The following is a 9685-nucleotide window of genomic DNA, read 5'->3' on the forward strand; positions in this document are numbered from 1 at the left end:
ATGAGGGCGGGTTTTTGAGCGTGATTGGGCGGAAATCACTCAACCCAATCACGCAACACTGGCAGTGGAACGACAAGCAAAACCAGCTGAATTACCATCGTAAGCTGGGTAAACCTATAGCATGCAGCAAAACTCTTGCGAAAACATACCTTCAGCTGGTCAACCATCAGGGGGGGTCAAACAAGCTGGTCAACCAGCAAACCATCTTATGCTGGCCAGGCTGTTTTTTTTTCAGCAGGGTTAGTAAAGAGAAGTAGCCTAAGTTTAACTTGAGAGGAAAATGCAGATTTCACTTTCCAAATAAATAACTCCACAAATAGCATACAATATAAAGACTTGAGTTACTTGCACTATTTAGGGTATGTTTACATCGGAATTGACGTCCACAGTGTTATGGATCCATTTGTCTGCAATGCAACTTACAGTTTCTCTCTTTAGAAATACAGGAACACCTTATTGAGCTGAAGAGTCAAACACAGGTTGAGCACCACAACCTTCTGCATAGTCTGTGAGAATACCATAACCATACCATAACCACAACCATGTTCAAAGCAGGATGAGAACAACCCGAGGTTGTGTCTGTGTGTACAAAATGAGCAGAGAATGTAACTGCTTTGAAAATAGGTTATCAATGCTAATATGCTGAATTTATGTCGCTCATCATCACTAGCTATGATCGGATAATTGTGAATGGCAATTTCAATATCCATGTCAATAAGACGACTGATGCTAAAGCCAGAAAGTTCCATAATACTTTGGACAGTTTATTGCTAAAACAGCATGTTATGGGGTCCACCCACAACCTTGGCAACACCCTTGGCCCTTAATCTAGTCATCTATAGAGGGATAGAGGTCACTGAGTTATTGGTAAATGATGATGTCTGATCATTATTGTGTATCTTTTAATGTCATACTGAGCGCCTTAAAAATTCATCCCAAAACAACTAGGCTTAAATCACGGTTCCTGGACACTAGAGCAGAGCAGCAGTTCATAGCTCTAGCAGACTCCATAAAATGAGATATTTTCAATCATTCTATTGACCAAATGGTAGAGGCCTTCAAAAGTGATACTATAAAGACTAAAAAAGGCCCTGTAACAAATTGACGACTTGGGATGAACAAAAATGTCCATGACCTAAAAATATCCTGTAGGAAAGCTGAGAGAACATGGATTAAGCTACAGGTTCACTGTGCCATTCTAAAAAAAAAGCAACTATAATGAAGTTCGAAGTGAAGATATCCATTTCTCTATACATGGATTTCTATGCAACGTCACAAAAACATGTGTACGCAACTAAGAGGCAGAAAGCACCATAGAACAGTTTTTGTGCTGAAAACTGCACCAATTCGAAATCACGATGGTTAGAGAATGTTCAATATGTTCAATAACGGAATGCATGTCTTCGCCAAAAATGACAAAATACGATGTTATGTTAATAATGCAAATGAACGGCAAACTCTGAAATATAGTCTGAAATGAGATGTTATTAGCATTGAGACAACAGGGGTATAACATTCAGATTGTAGCTTACAGCAGCCGACTATTTAGGTTAAGTTTATAATGTTGTGGACGGCCACCAAGTGTCTTCTGCCCCACGGCTGTGCGCGCATCTAGTTTTGTTGGTAAACGGGAAACCTGTGTATTGGGTAATTGCTAAAAACAGTGGAAACTCTAGGATGTTGTTCTCTACCATTGCTATGCTACCATATCAAACCATTGACACAGTCAGTCAGGCATCTGCTCTTAGATGAGAATAATTTGCAGTGTTCTTCAAAAACAAAAATCAAAAAAGTCACTTCTATAAGGGTGGCCATTGTTAACACAGGTAATACGTTTGATAGTGAAATGAAACAGAAATTGAATCTGTTTTTAAACAGATGTTCTCCTAATATTTGGTTATATTTATTATCTAAAGTAATGACAGTGCTTTGCTGAGTGCATAGTGTGTGTGTGTGTGTGTGTGTGTGTGTGTGTGTGTGTTTTGCTATGATAGCCCTGATAGGATGATACCTTGTCCCAATGCATTTAGCTGTCAAATGCATGCATTTCTAATATTAGAAACGTCTTAATGGCATTTATGTGTTTTTTTTTTAAATGATCCATTAGTATAGTTTCTATCATCACAAAGGGTCTGTGGAAATATGAATAAATGCTGAGGTGAATGTGTGCATAAATACAAATGTATGCAATATACCCAAAAATTAATGTATGGGAATATGAATGTACAAGCAGCAGGTAAGTGTATGAATGTGTATGAATAAGCAGGTAAGTGTATGAGTAGCAGGTAAGTGTATGAATGTAATTATTATAATAATACAGAATCACCCTTTGACTCAAAAGGAAAAATGGTAAGGTAATGCACAGAATAAGGACAAGTGCAAATAGTCTCTTACTCGAATAAAGATTAGTCTATGGTTTTTATAAGCATTCAAAGTCTTGTTCATTAATGTAATTAAAGTAAACTTACAGAAGCTCTTCTTTTGTCAAAACAGAAACAAAATATCTTCTCTGCTTGTAAATCAGCAACGTAGGCTAAAATATGTTCAAACTTATCACCAAGACACTGAAATATCTCGAAACTGAGCAGTGGTCAAATCTAAAAGTTAATTTCTTCACTGAATTTCGTGTTCCATGCTCACAACTCTCACTGCAGGAGCGAGAATTAGTTAGTTTATTCTTGTATTCTGGGGCACAGTAGTATAATAATTGCCTAAGTAGGGTTGACAACAGTTTCACTATCAGTCACTACTCCAGTTGACACTTGTCAGACAACCGCAACTATGAACTTTCCTGGTTCATAATGTTAATTGTTTCATCTATACCCAGAATTCCTTGCATGACCACAACACAACACACAAAATGATAATTTACTGATAATTTATTTGATAATTTACTATTCTGGATTACACTTTCCTATATTGACAAACGATAATCATAAGTGTTGAACACCATGACCGTGAACACTGCGAGGTTTGGCATAAATAGTTGCTGTACCAGTAGTTAATTGTAAATCCTCACTAGCCCGCAGAAAGGTTTGAGTTGATGGAACATACTATAGAATGACTGACATGTCATGGAATTGATACAATACACATTATGAATATCTTCACAAGGGGAGCTATAGAATTTGTATATTTTTCAAAACTGTACGTGCTTCCTCTCTATGCATCCCTGAGTCCATGTGCCAAGTTTGGTTTTGATACATGAAAGTTTTGCTGAGATATGACCTTAATTCCTGTTTGGCGGCTTTGCTGCCATTCTCGATAGCCTTTCACAGACCATTCTGAACTTTTACACCATTTCTAGACCAATTGAATATATTGTATAAAGGCTGCATATAATTATTCCCGAGGGCAAATTAGGCTAGGCTTTAGCCTTTCCACCATGCACCAAAAGTTCAATATAGTGGTATTGCTTGGAATATCTATTGACTGATGATAACAGGTTAAACTATTTGTCCCTTAGCAAAGCAGCACATATAATTCTCACAGTTTACCAATTGAAGTAATAAATGAACAGTTTAACAGTTTTAACAAGTCATGTAGAAATCTGATCAGAGTCATGAGATGGGAAAGTATCATCCACATAGTGATAATAGTTAAGCAGTTAAGCACAAAAATACTGAGAAACACTAGGATACTCTAAATTTATATGGGCTCTTCAATTTCACATAACCTTTGAATACAGTTAGGAAGTCAATTATTTTGTGATTTGTACAATATCTGTGTCTAAGATTCTAGTTCAAGTCAAGTGCAGAACTGCACCACTAAAGAATCATAAGGTTATGCATCTTGAAGTTCCTGTATGGGACAAACTTGATGTGCCTAAATATCTTCAACCACAAGTATGTTGCTAATGAAGAAATTGGTAAGAAGAGGGGAACTTCTCCCCACTGTGGAATAAAGAAGCGGATTTTACAAGGAAGGGAATTCAAACACACGCGAAGAGAGCACACACACAGACACACACGTGAAGAGAGCACACACACAGACACACACGTGAAGAAGAACATGTCCTTGAAACATGTCTCCCTTCACCCCCTTGAAGTCAGTACTTGGTAGATGCACCTTTGACCATAATCACAGCACAGAGTCTGTGTATTAGGCTTGCACATCTGGATACTGCTATTTTACGCCATTCTTCTTTGCAAAACTGCTCAGGCTCTGTCAGGTTGGATGTGGATTGGGTGTGAACAGCCCTTTTGAAATTCAACCACAGATTTTCTAGGATTCAGGTCTGGGCTTTGACTTAGCCACCCCAGAACGTATACCTTGTTGTCCTTAATAAACCATTTCTGTGTGTTTTTTGCTGTATGCTTTGCCATTGTCTTGCTGGAAGATAAATCTTCTCCCAAGTCGTAGTTCTTTTACAGAGTCAATCAGATTTTCCTGTAGTGTTTGCATATATTTCGCTAAATTCATGTTACCCTTTACCTTTACAAGCCCTCCAGGGCAGAGAAGCATCCCCACATCATAATGCTTCACCACTGTGCTGTGCCCAGTGGGGATGGTGTGTTTGTGATGATGTGCAGAGTTTCGTGTGCGACAAAAACGCTGTCTAGTCCGATAACCAAAATGTTCAATTTTGGTTGCATCAGCAACCTTAGATTTAGCAGGCGCATTTGGACATTAGCAGGTGATTTTTGTTTCCATTTTTGAGTCTGGGCTGCGTACAGAGACCATTTTTTTTACAGTGTTTTTTTTTACTCACGGAATGGACAGCTAGCGGTCCTGAGGAGATTTTGTTGGCTTGAAATTGTGTATGATCGCTATATTGCTTTAAGCAGCCTACTGTGGGGAGTAGCTTTAACATGTTCACTGACATAAGCTTTGGAAATAAACCATATTTTGGTTACAATGGACAGGGTTATCTGTTTGTAAAGTCTCTATTTGTCAGTAAAGTTTTGAAATCAGCACTTTGCCAGCAGGCAGTACTTTATTCAACCTCTATATGCTGCCAATTGGACAAAGTTTTACTTTACTTGACAGTGTCCATGTAAGAGTGACACTGTCATGAACGTGTCATAAACAAGTCATAAACGTTTATGACATAACGCTTCTGTTATTAAGTGACATTCGGTTTTTGTCATAACAAGTTAGGGTTAGGGTTAGGGTTAGGTTTAGAATTAGGTTTCATGTGTCATGACAGTGCCATGTCACTCTTATGTCAATACTGTGAAGTAAAGTGTTACCTGATTTCCTATTATAGCTATGCCAATGACACCCAACTTTACTTAGCTCTATCACCTAATGAGGATGGTCCCATTGAATCTCTTTGTCAGTGGACATGATCAACAATGTCTCAAAATATTCTTCAGTTGAACAAAGAAAAAACTAAAGTGATTTGGTAAAAATGAGGAAAGACTTAAGGTTGTCACTCTCTTTGATATTAAAGGGTTTAAAGCAAAGGACATTGCCAAACTTAGATGGCTAATGTCAAAACATGATCTAGAAAAACTTATTCATGCATTCAGCAGGGTTGATTACTGCAATGGGCTTTTTTCAGGCCTTCCTAAAAAGACGCACCCTAGCGGCAGCAAATGTAATTTGTAGCCAGGGTAGTCTTAGCCTGACGAGCCAGACCCACATTAAAATGTAGGGTCTGGGCACTCACCGTTCGCAGTGCTCAGTCCGAGGGGCGGGGTAATCAGCAGGGGCGTCACTAGACCTTATTCACTGGGGCACGTGCCTTAGTAAAAGTCTCCAGTGCCCCAGTAAAATTCTAGCGCGGCTCTAGCTGGAAACGGCATTCCTGAGCGCATCTCCGTGCCTGCTTTAATCATGACCAGAGCCTGTCACTTACCAGCCAATAAAAAAAAAAAAATAAGGAATAAAGAAAGGGGCCATAATAGCCAATCAGGAAATAGCACCTCTGTAGCTAGGTAAGATTGGGTAAGACCAATGAAAATCGTTCACATGATTCTTCCGAGTGTTTCGTTGTACTGCACACACATACACTGTGGAATCCGCTGGAGCTCATTACATCACTTTGAGCACAGAGTAAGTCGTCCCCTGTTTAATGTTACAACAAATTCACAACTTGTTTGACAGAAAAAATGACAAGTTGATCGCTGTTAAAGAGTGTTACTGTTACCCACATAACTAGCATCTGTTTTTCAATGCTTAGCGTCATTGTAGCCTAAATTTAGCAACAGTTTACCAGCTTGTGCTCTCTCACTCTCACACACACTCACACCATGCGTAGGCTGCATGCACACATGCGGACAATTAATAAGTAGGCCTATAAGTAATGTATACGTATACTGTAGAGAGTCCTGTAAAAGTAGCCTATACTGTTTTTGAAGCTGTCCTACTGTAAAACTAAACATAGCCTTCTGACAAACTATTCAGAGATGGACATCAGAAAATTCTTCCTGAACAGAGGCAGAGGGAGAGGAACAGTGAGGAGGATGAGGGAGGTATGACAATTTTGCCCACATTTACGGTAACATTAACATTTATGCTGGTAATAGCCAGTGCTGTGATTTGATCAATGGTTTAATGACAAACTTAAATAAGGATGTTGCTGGAAAGTGGCTGCTGGATGTTGCTGGATAGTGGCTGCTACAACAATTGAGGGAGAGAGTGCTGGAGGAGGACAAGAAGGTCGAAGAGAGGGAGAAGAGAGGGGAGAAAGAGGTTGGGCAGTCCAGTACCAGGCAGGGGGAGGAGGAGGAGGAGAGAGACAGGCAAGAAACGGATGAGGACATGATGAGGGCTAGACGTAAAACTATTCAGAGTATGGAGGAGGATGTCTGTGACCTAGGGGAGATATGTGATGGTCCAAATCAGGCTAGCCATTTATTTCATATTGCGCGCACAGTTATTATTATTATTATTTTTTTTTTTTAATGTATTGGGAGTTGGGGGCCTGTGCCCCAGCAAAGCTCTAGGTCTAGAATCGCCTCTGGTAATCAGTTGTCTTTCAAATTCCCTCTGCACGCAATAGGCCAGCGGCAGCGCTATGAGTCCCATGCGTTTCCCACCAGCGGAGCTAGTTGGCTAGTTCAAACGTTTGCCAACTTAATAAAATCTTAACTCGTGTCACACTGTTCGCCAGCAGCAACATCCATTTTATTTGTTTTCAAGTAGCAGGGAATTCAAGCCAAACCGTTGCAACTCTGCCATCAATCATTATGTTAAGCCCACCTAACGACTCTATACACGATTTCATTGGCCTGATTAAGTTTCGATTTCTGGAGCTCACAAGCCAACGGAGAGTTGCTAGACTAGCCCTGGCAGCAAATGTAATTTCTAGATTTCTAGGCTAGGGTAGTCTAGCAACTCACTGTTGGCGTGCAAGCTGGAAAAACCAAACTCTAGTCAGGCCAATCACATTGTGTATAGAGTCGGTGGGTGGGCTTAACATAATGTGGAAAAATGCATGGGACACATAGGTTGTAGCGCTATCCTATTGTGTGCAGAGGGAATTTGAAAGACAACCATTTTTTTTTTAATTTTAGTTGTGGCCTACTGGTTAGGGCTTTGGGCTAATAACCGGAGGGTTGCCGGTTTGATCCCCGACCAGTAGGAAAGGCTGAAGTGCCCTTGAGCAAGGCACCCACTCTAACCCCTCACTGCTGCGCTGCACTGCTCCGGATTAGTCTGTGCTTCACCTCACTGTGTGCTCTGTGTGTTCACTAATTCACGGATTCAAATATACTTGGCCGAGAAACCTGATTTTTTTATTTTTTTATCCCGCCCCTCGGATTGAGCACTGCCAATGGTGAGTTCCCAGACCATATATCTTGATGTGGGTCTGGCTCGTCAGGCTAAAAAAGACTATCAAACAGCTTCAAATGATACAAAATACAGCGGCTAGGGTTCTCATGAAAACTGAAAGAACTGACCACATTACTCCGATACTTAAGTCCCTGCATTGGCTTCCAGTAAGTCATAGAATTGACTTTAAAGTGCTTGTGCTTGTTTATAAATCACAAAATGGAATGGGACCAAATTACCTAGCAGACATGCTTCAGCAGTACACACCTTCAGACCTCTCAGATCTCAGGAGAAATACTTGTTAGTAAAATCTACTGTTAGAACTAAACATGGTGAAGCAGCTTTTAGTTGCTATGCAGTTCGCTGTAGAACCAACTTTCCCAAAGACAGACCAAAGTTGCCCCAACTGTAGCCAGTTTCAGACTTAAGACCAAACTTTTCTCAGATGCTTTTTGCTAACTGATCAAATGTTCATTGCCCAGTTCACAGAGCACTCTTCGGGTGAGTACTATTGTTCCTTGTAGTACTATTGCTGTCCTTAGTTGGGCAAAGGGGGATTCTGTGAAGTAATTGCCCTGTCATTTTAACAGAATAGACAGATCGGGCATTGTGGTTGAGCATTTTGGCCCTGAAAGGAAATGTGTGCGCGTACAGTTTGAGACTACTTCAAGAAACTCCAGATGCTGCTGTTCATGGGATGTTTGACTAGGATCATTAATATTTCAGCATGGTACTCTATGACTACTTGAACAGTGGTGCACAGTTGAATGTGGTCATTATTATCCTATAGGACCAGCTGGGTGGTAGAAGCACTTACTATAGTACTTGGGACATAACAAAACAGATGGCAGGAAAGGTTTTGATAGAGGAAAGGACAGGTTCAATCATACTGACAGATACAGTGAGCATCAGGTTGTTTCCATCCTCAAAATGTCAAGCTACACGACATTGGGCACACAGCTACAGACCAGCAGAGGGCGAAAACGACTCTCCATGACCAGGATGACCACCAACTTATTCAAATATCATATATCTAGCCTTGCAGCTGTAGCTGGGGTGAAGTGCACCGCGAGGGGCAGAAAGTTCAAAACTGGCCAGTTCTGGGCTGAACCTGGGCAGGTTCTTGTGCAAGGCAAGAAAAAAAGAGTCTCATCAGTAATGGGAAAGCAAAGAAGAGCCAGCCTGAGGTTTGCAAAAGACCATTTAAACTGGACCAAAGCAGAGAGATAGATAGATAGATAGATAGATAGATAGATAGATTAAGGAAAATTATGATGTTACAGCAGCATGTATATCACACATATACATATGCATACATACATACATACATACAAGTAAAAAAAAAAATCAATTCGATCTGTTGAAGAGGTTGTATGTAAACTGCATTGTCTCTCAGCATAAGATTTTTCTCTCACGGCACAAAGGGGAGTTGTTGTAAATAGTCATGGCAGTGGGCAGGAATAACGGTCCTTGTTACAGCGAAGTTGAAGCAACCTCCAGGTGAAAACACTCTGTTGTCTGACCAGTAGTTCATTCCATGGATGTGAGGTGTTGTCCATAATGTTAAGGAGCTTTTGGAACATCCTTCTCTCAATAACTAACTCTCAGGCCTATATTTTCCCAAATTCGTAGGGTGGATTATTTGAAAAAATCCTTACAGGTAATATTTTGAATTATACAGTATGCCCAGTTATACTTGAGAGAAGCAGGCATGTGCACACATACTGTAGACGTCAGAGACATTTTCTTCCAAGGGAGAAAGTGCCCTTTTTTCTGGAGTGCTTAAAGCTATTGTGTAATTTCATGGGTTAATTATTGGGGGAAATTCTCCCATCTAGCGGTGCAACAGACTTCAGCTCCCCCCACCAATGATTATACATGGCGGAGCAAGATATTTTATCAGGAGCCAGTTCCGGGAACCCGGATCACACGACGGGGGTCTCCCTTTATGCAGAGCAGAGGC

The sequence above is a fragment of the Alosa alosa genome, chromosome 1 (genome assembly GCF_017589495.1).
Source record: "Alosa alosa isolate M-15738 ecotype Scorff River chromosome 1, AALO_Geno_1.1, whole genome shotgun sequence".
NCBI classification, from domain to species: domain Eukaryota; kingdom Metazoa; phylum Chordata; class Actinopteri; order Clupeiformes; family Clupeidae; genus Alosa; species Alosa alosa.